We start from the raw sequence: 9,940 nt of genomic DNA, 5'->3' as shown, positions 1-9,940 counted from the left end.
GGAAGGTCTCGGCGTGCTCCCCCATCGCCTCTGGCCACCAGGAGAAGGCCTGCCAAATACACACACACATGAACAGGTACAGTATGTGTGTTATATTGAGTGATTCTTCAGTTAGGACGCCTTGGATTGTTTTATCAGGTTATTTTAGGATCATTGATATGCTATTATAGTTTTATTATTCTAGTTAATTGATTTTATTTTTATACATTCTGTTGTCAGAAAATGTCAAATGATCCTTTAGAAATCAACCTAATATGCTGATTTGGTGCTCAAGAAACATTTATTATATCATCAATATTGAAAGCAGTTGTGCTGCTTAATATTTCTGTGAAAACGGCGATGCATACGTTTTAGAGAATGTTTTAGTAATTTTGTTTATCATTTTGATTTGTTCATTAATATTCATTTATTAGTTTGAGTTATATTAGTACTTCATGTGAAACTAAATAAAATTGAGAAATGCTACCCAGGCAATTAAGAGATATAATATAAATGTTAATTTATTTGGATACTTTATTTCAATTTATAATTTTACAAAGATGTATTTAATTATTTTTAATGATTTTAGTTTTAGTTAACAATGATAACTCTCCCTGGAACAAAGATCTGATCCTGCTTTAATTGGGCATCATTTTTTTTCCTTCCAATTTTTAGCAAAAACTGGTAAAGTCTTTGACTTGTGAAAACCACAAGAGAGCTGTCAATTAAAGCAAAGAAGAAACTTTTCCTGATTGTAATATTTTTATACATTTATTATAGAAGGGAAATTACAATGTCTGAATGGAGGAAACTTGTAAAAATGTAACCTTTTAATCATCTCTAATAATCAAGAAATATTAAAGAGACATAGAAATAAATTAATGAATAAATGTAAAAACTGAAATGTTTTTTATAAATGGATTCTTTCTTAAAATCATCCTAATAGATATAAAGGCTCTTCTAATAAGAACAGAATCACATATTACTACCTGAAAAATGCTAGAAATATGCTACACATTCTATGCATGTGCAAACACACGATCACAAACAATAATGTTATAACAGAGACAATACTGAGAGCTAAACATGGTATACTTGGATACTGAAAACAAAGCTCAATGAAACATGGAAATGATCAAACTAAAGCCAGTAGAAGTCAAGCAATACAATGACGGGACCTTGAAAATAAGCACACAAAGATCGAGATAAATACAGTGAGAACAGAAGGTTGATCTGTGCCTACATGCTTGCTTAAAGTGTTGCTTCTAAACACTCTATGAACAAGTTTGAAAAAAAACCCCCCTAACTTTAAGTACTATACTTCTGTGTTTGATCCAACATTATTTGTGCTAAAGATAAGAAAAAAAGGAAAAAAAAAGGAGAGTTTTGCTAGCACTTTTCTAAGCAGCCCCCCCCCCCAGTTATCACTTGGCACACTGAAAAAAAAGTGGTTTATCATTTACTTTGAATACATTTTTCACTTTGAAATTGGTATTAAATTGAACAATTACAAAGAAATGGCAATGACATCAAATTCTGATGTAAAAATTTATTTTACAACTTTAAAAAATTATTCTTTATAGTGTACATGCCAAATAGATGCAGAAATTACATTATTAAATTTTCACAGAAATCTCATGTCTACTATCAATAGTGTAGCAATCACTTAAAATCCAAGCAGCTTTCTATTGGTCAATGCTGCAAATTCACAAGACCATCTTTAACCTGATTTGTAATCAGCAGGGGGAAATTTTTCGTTCTTGCATTACATTTCTGAAATGACATTTACATTACATTTACTCATTTAGCAGACGCTTTCATCCAAAGTGACTTACAGATGAGGACAGTGGAAGCAATCAAAAACAACAAAAAGAGCAATGATATATAAGTGCTATAACAAGTCTCAGTTAGGTTAATACAGTACACATAGCATGGGATTTTAAATAATATAACAAAGAAAACAGATAGAATATAAAAAAAGAATAGAGCAAGCTAGTGTTAGAGGTCTTTACACACACACACATACAATTGCATAATAAATGAAAAGAAAATAGAATACAAAAAGATTAGAAAGGTAGTTAGATTTTTTTAAAGAATAGAATTAGAATATTGAGTGATAAAGTTAGAAGGTCAAATAAAGATGGAAGAGATGTGTTTTAAGCCGATTCTTGAAGATGGCTAAGGACTCAGCTGCTCGGATTGAGTTGGGGAGTTTTAAAAGGGAACATTTAATTTAAAAGTCCGTAAAAGTGAAGTGAAGTGAAGTGACATTCAGCCAAGTATGGTGACCCATACTCAGAATTTGTGCTCTGCATTTAACCCATCCGACATGCACACACACAGAGCAGTGAACACACACACACTGTGAGCACACACCCGGAGCAGTGGGCAGCCATTTATGCTGCGGCGCCCGGGGAGCAGTTGGGGGTTCGATGCCTTGCTCAAGGGCACCTAAGTCGTGGTATTGAAGGTGGAGAGAGAGCTGTTCATGCACTAACCCCACCCACAATTCCGTCCGGCCGAGACTAGAACTCACAACCCTTCGATTGGGAGTCCAACCCTCTAACCATTAGGCCACGACTTCCCCCAAAGTGACTTTGGGATGGCACAATCAAGCGACGTTCACTTGCAGAACGCAAGCTTCTAGAGGACACATAAGTCTGAAGTAAAACAAACATCAATGCCTTGAATTTTATGCAAGCAGCTATTGGAAGCCAGTGCAAATTGATAAACAGAGGTGTGACGTGTATTCCCTTTGGCTCATTAAAAATTTATCTTGCTGCCGCGTTCTGAATTTATTGTAAAGGCTTGATAGAATTGGCTGGAAGACCTGCCAAGACCATTGCAATAGTCCAGCCTGGACAGAACAAGAGCTTGAACAAGGAGTTGTGCAGCATGTTCCCAAAGAAAGGGCTTGATCTTCTTGATGTGAATAAAGCAAATCTGCAGGATCGGACAGTTTTAGCAATGTGGTCTGAGAAAGTCAGCTGATCATCAATCATAACTCCAAGGCTTCTAGCTGTTTTTGAAGGAGTTATGGTTGGAGTGCCTAACTTGATGGTGAAATTGTGATGGAACGATGGGTTTGCTGGAATCACAAGCGGTTCTGTCTTGGCAAGGTTGAGTTGAAGGTGATGGTCCATCATCCAGGAAGAAATGTCTATTAGACAAGGTGAGATGCGAATAGCTACCGTCGGCTCATCAGGACGGAATGAGAGGTAGGTAAATGACTGGACTTCACCTGCAAAATACTGCAGAGCAACTTTAAATTTGAATGCAATTTTCCACTAAAGAAGGTATTATCCATATTTAGGATAATATAATATAATATAATTGATAAAATCATTACATTTTTGTAATTACTAGCAATTTTTTTTTAATCCTCATCCCCACCCACCCAGTGTAGTTTATACTATGGGAAACAGATGGTTAAGACTACCTGATGAACTGGAAATGACATCCGACTATCAATTTCAACCTCTTTTACATACATAAACATTCAACATATTTAAATGTGGAAGGTAACAATAACATGCATATAAAATCAAGTATGTATATTTTTAAACCATTCCACATTTGTAAAAGGCTACTATAGAAAGCAGAAAGTAGCTGAATACTGCTATTGAAAAGGCTAAAGTTCAAAAAAGGACAATTAGCCATCCACGTGTCTTTTATGGTCGACTGCAGCAGACCAGAGCCGATAAATCCTGCTGAATTCTCCTGAGAAAAGGGAAAAATTCATTGCAGTCAACCTACATTGTGTCGAGCTCTTTATTGTCTGCCAGTATGTGCACTGAAGGCCCTTCTGAAAAGATCCAAGTCTATCAATGCATTTCTCTCTTTGCATTCTTCCACAGGCTGATTCCTGGGGATGGCTGCAGCTAACTTAATTGAGTGCCCGTCAAAGAAAGCCACTCCATGTTGTCTTGTATTCTTTACTCTGGGTGCGAGCCAAGAACTTTCTGTCCAAAGCAGTCAGCGTTGAGCAATAGGGATAAAAGTGCAATCAGTCACGGTGAAGAATATGTGGTGATGAGGAGAATGCTGACTTATTGAAGAGTGCTATTGTGTATGGATATCGGAGTGTGTGTGTGTGTGTGTGTGTGTGAACGTCAATCTTGTCTGACTTCATGTTTTACAGTCGCTGGCCTTGAGGGAGCTTGTCTTCAGGGCTTTCAGAGGCAGGTTTTGAACAGCATAGAGCTGGCATGCAGAAAAACAAGCCGTTCACCGCTGTATGTGTTTCAATTTAAAACATACTCGAAAACTCCTTTCACCATTAAACTTAAAAAATATATTTTTAATAACTAGACTGGGCTCTTTTTTGTTGCTTCTGTGAATGGGTCTGGATTGTTGGCTAGTGAGTTAAACTAGTCAAACTGAAAAATATGTTTTGCACATTCTTACTTAGCTTTCTGCCTTATTTCATCAAGTAACTGACATTACAGATCGATATGTTATCTCAAAATGTCCTTTCAAGAAGTTACAATAAAAAAATAAATGAGATAGTAGGTCTCATTTATAATTATTGTGTAAAAATGTTCAAATTGATTTATGTTTGCAGAAAGGTTCTCCAATAAACTTGAAACCAGATCCACAACATGTGCAGACACACATCAGTTCTTATCCTAGTTATAATTTCTATAGTTGATAATTAGCATAATACACACTCAAACCATCTCAATATAAAGGCTTTCTTAAAAATGCATATGATTTGGTGCATTTATATGCAGCATTACTTAATATTTATATTAAATATAAATATTGCATAACCTACGAATAAAAATATTTTAAAAATATGGAACTCGACCGGAAGTTGAAGTCGGGTGGGGGCTGCCATCTTTTAGCAGAACTTCACTTGCGTTAGCATTCCCATTGACTCCCATTCATTTTGGCGTCACTTTGACAGCGAATAACTTTACAACTGAGGCGTTTAAAGACTCTGTTTGTCCATTATTTATTTCTAAAGATACACGACAATGTATAAAGGGCTCCATTACCTTCTATGTTACATTATGGCCCCGTATAAACAGTTTTTGTAAAAAATAGGCTAACGATTGCGTCATAACCACGCGACTCTCTGTCGCATTACCGTACAGACAGGAGGAGAAGCTCGCAGGCAATTAACTTAATATGGCGTACTGGCGTTACATTTTAAAATACTATACAAAATAATTAATCAGAATACTTGCTCCTGCTCACTCACGCCAAAGAACTCCCCGCTCAAGCTCGCCGTCTCTGCAAGATTAACGATGGCAGTTTACACGCACAGCCACTTAGAAGATTTACATCTGTCAGACAGGTCGCTGACGTCGTCAAGCTTCGTTTGAGTCTGCGCGTCAGAAACGGAAGTGCTAAAAAACGCTAAAAATGGGCTTCATTTGTCTCAATTGAGTTCCAATGGGGTCGCTGTGTCCATTTCTTTTACTGTCTATGGTTGAGAGCTGGGTCTATACTACGCGAGCTATGATGACTTTCACCTTGATATTTTAGCGCGGATGTACACCTAGCCGAATCTGTAGGGGGTGAGAACGAGTCTTTAAACCTGTGTGTATGCCTACTGTGAAATTACCACATCAAACGTGACGTGCTAACATGGATGCAGCTGAAGCTGCCGGGTTTGCTCCAGGGATTTTCTTTTTTTTTTTTTAGAGAAGCTTCCCAATGGAAACCTCTACAAGACGCACGCCTGTTCCACACATAAGCTACTCTGTCTGCAGTGCGTTTGCAGTCCTTGTGATAAAAAAGATTCCTTCATGAATGGAAAGTTTATTTGAAATGGAAATTTTTTATAACACTTAAATGTCTTTACTCTAGCAATTTAATGCATCCTTGCTGTATAAATGTATTAGAAAATATTAATTTTAGGATTTTTTTCAAATAATAAAATATTACATTTACATCCAATCTTAATATCCAATCTGTTTCTAAAAGCATGAACGATAAAATGAAGGTGGCCGACAGTGTATTTCTTGCTAATAATAGCACAACATAACACGAGAGTGAAATAGAAGATACTTACCTCTCTTCCCTAATGCATTTACAAACATAGGAGTGGTAGAAAGAAAGAGAGAAAAAAAATATTAGACAGACAAACATTGTTTTCTTCCAATTATTCCACATATGCAATCCTATGCATAGTGAACACTGACACACTGTACACAATATATTAGACAATGTTTTACTCCTTGCTTTCACTGTACAAATTGTGAGACTGAACATGATTTCTCTAATGTAGATCTGAACGCAGAACGCACACACACCTTGATGTTTCCTTAGTGACAGCATGTGGGACATCTGTCTTGTTAGACAAGCGTTTTGGCATCATTGTCTCTGTCGTTTATGACAGCTGTTGGAAGCTTGCGGACTAAAAATAGCTCAATAGCTCGCAAGCAGATGTCTACATTCACATTTTGATTTAGTAAAATGATCAGCATCTCTGTGAACAAAGCCTGAACACCTAGGATTGATCGGTTTCCTTCGATCTTTTATGTTTTTTTAATGTTGATGCGAGAGTGTTAGCGGGCGCTGGCCCTGTGCAGATGGGCCGTGGGCGTTGTTTTCCTGCACCGCTACCATGAGCTGGCATTGGACGGGTAAGCTGTCATTCGCTAACAGCTGTTATGGCAGCGTGGCAAAGTAAATGGACAGCGAGACGGTAAATGATCACAAGTCTGCTCTGAAATGATCATGCAATACCTTCTGGAGCAACATGCAACGCCAAAAGGCCGATGATAAACAAAGACTGATTCTCTGTCTACGTGACTGTGGGCTTCTTTGAACATATGTTGTAAAAGGACTAGAAGAGACATCACAAGATCAATGGCAAATTCACCATGTTGCTGGTGCTTGAATATTGCATTGAATATTGAATATAAGAAAAAAAGGAAGAAAAAAAGGAAGAAAAAGCATTGATACAAAGATGTAAGGAAAATAAATGAAGGCTTTCTCAGCAGGAAATAGTTTAGACAGATACAACATGCCACTGGCTGATCTTCAAAATCACTAACAAGTCTTTCTCAAGATATGTCCTGTGTGTTTACCTCAGAGTGATGCTCGTCATTCTGTTGTAAGACCTCCATACACAGCTCTCCTAGTCTTATCATGTCCTCCAGCCTTTTCTCTGGAGACGCCTGACTGCTATCTGCTGAAATACAGACATCAGAAGATTCACACGAGATGTCAACCACTCCAGACTGTTCATAGTTTGAGTAAGATCTGAAAACACGGTATAAAAAGGGCTCAACAATAAGGATTTGGTCAGCTACACTGTAAGAAATGATTGTGGAATCTAACAATTTTGAGTTTAGGTTTAAAACATCCCTGGATATAACTTGCTGAGATATCTCAATATCTCAAATATCCAAATTCAAGTTGACTAAACTTCAGATTTTTGAGTTGGCATGTACACCAGTGATGGTGTACATGCTGAGTTGATCCAAAATGAGCGTGTGCCTGCAGTCACCCACGGTTACGAGTAATCCAAAAATATTTTTAATGATATTCGTGTTGCGGTCGGTCGGGTCGTTTGAAATAAAGATGCCATTTAAACCTTTGAATTTATATAGTACTAGACACAATTTTGAAATACATTGGCCTACAATTATTGGCTGAATAACTGGCGCGATTATAGAGTGACCACCTGTCCCGCTTTACATTGTACTGTACAGCAATTTTACCCTTTGTCCCACCTCATGCAAATTCAGCATCTGTCCCACTTTTCATTCGACCCTGCCTAATAAATACACGGATACGTCCATAGGCGTACTGTTAACTTATGTCCAATAGTTCAGAGGAGAGAAATAAAAGCGGTAGTTGATAAGCTGAGTCGTACGTCAATCAAACTGTTGACTGGTGCATAAATGCCTCCTTAACATTGTCAGCAATCTCAAATTAGACAAACCCTATTTAACTGGCAGCATTCCTCCAATTTCCTTTATTTTGTAAATCAATGCCTTACAAAACAACAGAAGAAATATATTGTGTGACAACAGAGTACCTTGAATGGGGGTTGAATCGGAAGAGCTCTGTACTCTCACTCTCAGCAGCCTCGGTATTCTCATTCTCAACGCTCTCATTCTCAACGCTCTCACTCTCAGCAGCCTCGGTATTCTCATTCTCAACGCTCTCACTCTCAACGCTCTCACTCTTAGCAGCCTCGGTATTCTCATTCTCAACGCTCTCACTCTCAACGCTCTCAGCGGCCTCGGTACTCTCACTCTCAACGTTCTCACTCTCAGTGTCCTCGGTATTCTCATTCTCAATGCTCTCACTCTCAACGCTCTCACTCTTAGCGGCCTCGGTACTCTCAGTCCCGATGCTCTCACTCTCAGCGGCCTCGGTACTCTCATTCTCAACGCTCTCACTCTCAGCGGCCTCGGTACTCTCATTCTCAACGCTCTCACTCTCAGCGGCCTCGGTACTCTCATTCTCAACGCTCTCACTCTCAGCGGCCTCAGTACTCTCATTCTCAATGCTCTCACTCTCAGCGGCCTCGGTACTCTCATTCTCAACGCTCTCACTCTCAGCGGCCTCGGTACTCTCATTCTCAACGCTCTCACTTTCAGCGGCCTCGGTACTCTCAGTCCCGATGCTCTCACTCTCAGCGGCCTCGGTATTCTCATTCTCAACACTCTCACTCTCAGCGGCCTCGGTACTCTCAGTCTCGATGCTCTCACTCTCAGCGGCCTCGGTACTCTCATTCTCAACGCTCTCACTCTCAGCGGCCACGGTACTCTCACTCTCAAGGCTCTCAGCGGCATCGGTACTCTCATTCTCAACGCTCTCACTCTCAGCAGCCTCGGTACTCTCAGTCCCGATGCTCTCACTCTCAGCGACCTCGGTATTCTCATTCTCAACGCTCTCACTCTCAGCAGCCTCGGTATTCTCATTCTCAATGCTCTCACTCTCAACGGCCACTGTACTCTCATTCTCAACGCTCTCACTCTCAGCGGCCTCGGTACTCTCAGTCCCGATGCTCTCACTCTCAGCGGCCTCGGTACTCTCAGTCCCGATGCTCTCACTCTCAGCGGCCTCTGTACTCTCATTCTCAATGCTCTCACTCTCAGCAGCCTCGGTACTCTCATTCTCAATGCTCTCACTCTCAGCGGCCTCGGTACTCTCATTCTCAATGCTCTCACTCTCAGCGGCCTCAGTACTCTCATTCTCAATACTCTCACTCTCAGCAGCCTCGGTACTCTCATTCTCAATACTCTCACTCTCAGCAGCCTCGGTACTCTCATTCTCAATACTCTCACTCTCAGCAGCCTTGGTACTCTCATTCTCAACGCTCTCACTCTCAGCAGCCTCGGTACTCTCAGTCCCGATGCTCTCACTCTCAGCGGCCTCGGTATTCTCATTCTCAACGCTCTCACTCTCAGCGGCCTCGGTACTCTCATTCTCAATGCTCTCACTCTCAGCGGCCTCGGTACTCTCATTCTCAACGCTCTCACTCTCAGCGGCCTCGGTACTCTCAGTCTCGATGCTCTCACTCTCAGCGGCCTCGGTACTCTCAGTCTCGATGCTCTCACTCTCAGCGGCCTCGGTACTCTCATTCTCAACGCTCTCACTCTCAGCAGCCTCGGTACTTTCAGTCCCGATGCTCTCACTCTCAGCGGCCTCGGTATTCTCATTCTCAACGCTCTCACTCTCAGCGGCCTCGGTACTCTCATTCTCAATGCTCTCACTCTCAGCGGCCTCGGTACTCTCATTCTCAACGCTCTCACTCTCAGCGGCCTCGGTACTCTCATTCTCAATGCTCTCACTCTCAGCGGCCTCGGTACTCTCAGTCTCGATGCTCTCACTCTCAGCGGCCTCGGTACTCTCAGTCCCGATGCTCTCACTCTCAGCGGCCTCTGTACTCTCATTCTCAATGCTCTCACTCTCAGCAGCCTCGGTACTCTCATTCTCAATGCTCTCACTCTCAGCGGCCTCGGTACTCTCATTCTCAATGCTCTCACTC

The sequence above is a fragment of the Carassius gibelio genome, chromosome B3, assembly GCF_023724105.1.
Source record: "Carassius gibelio isolate Cgi1373 ecotype wild population from Czech Republic chromosome B3, carGib1.2-hapl.c, whole genome shotgun sequence".
Taxonomy (NCBI): Eukaryota; Metazoa; Chordata; class Actinopteri; order Cypriniformes; family Cyprinidae; genus Carassius; species Carassius gibelio.
This window is presented reverse-complemented; position numbering follows the sequence as displayed.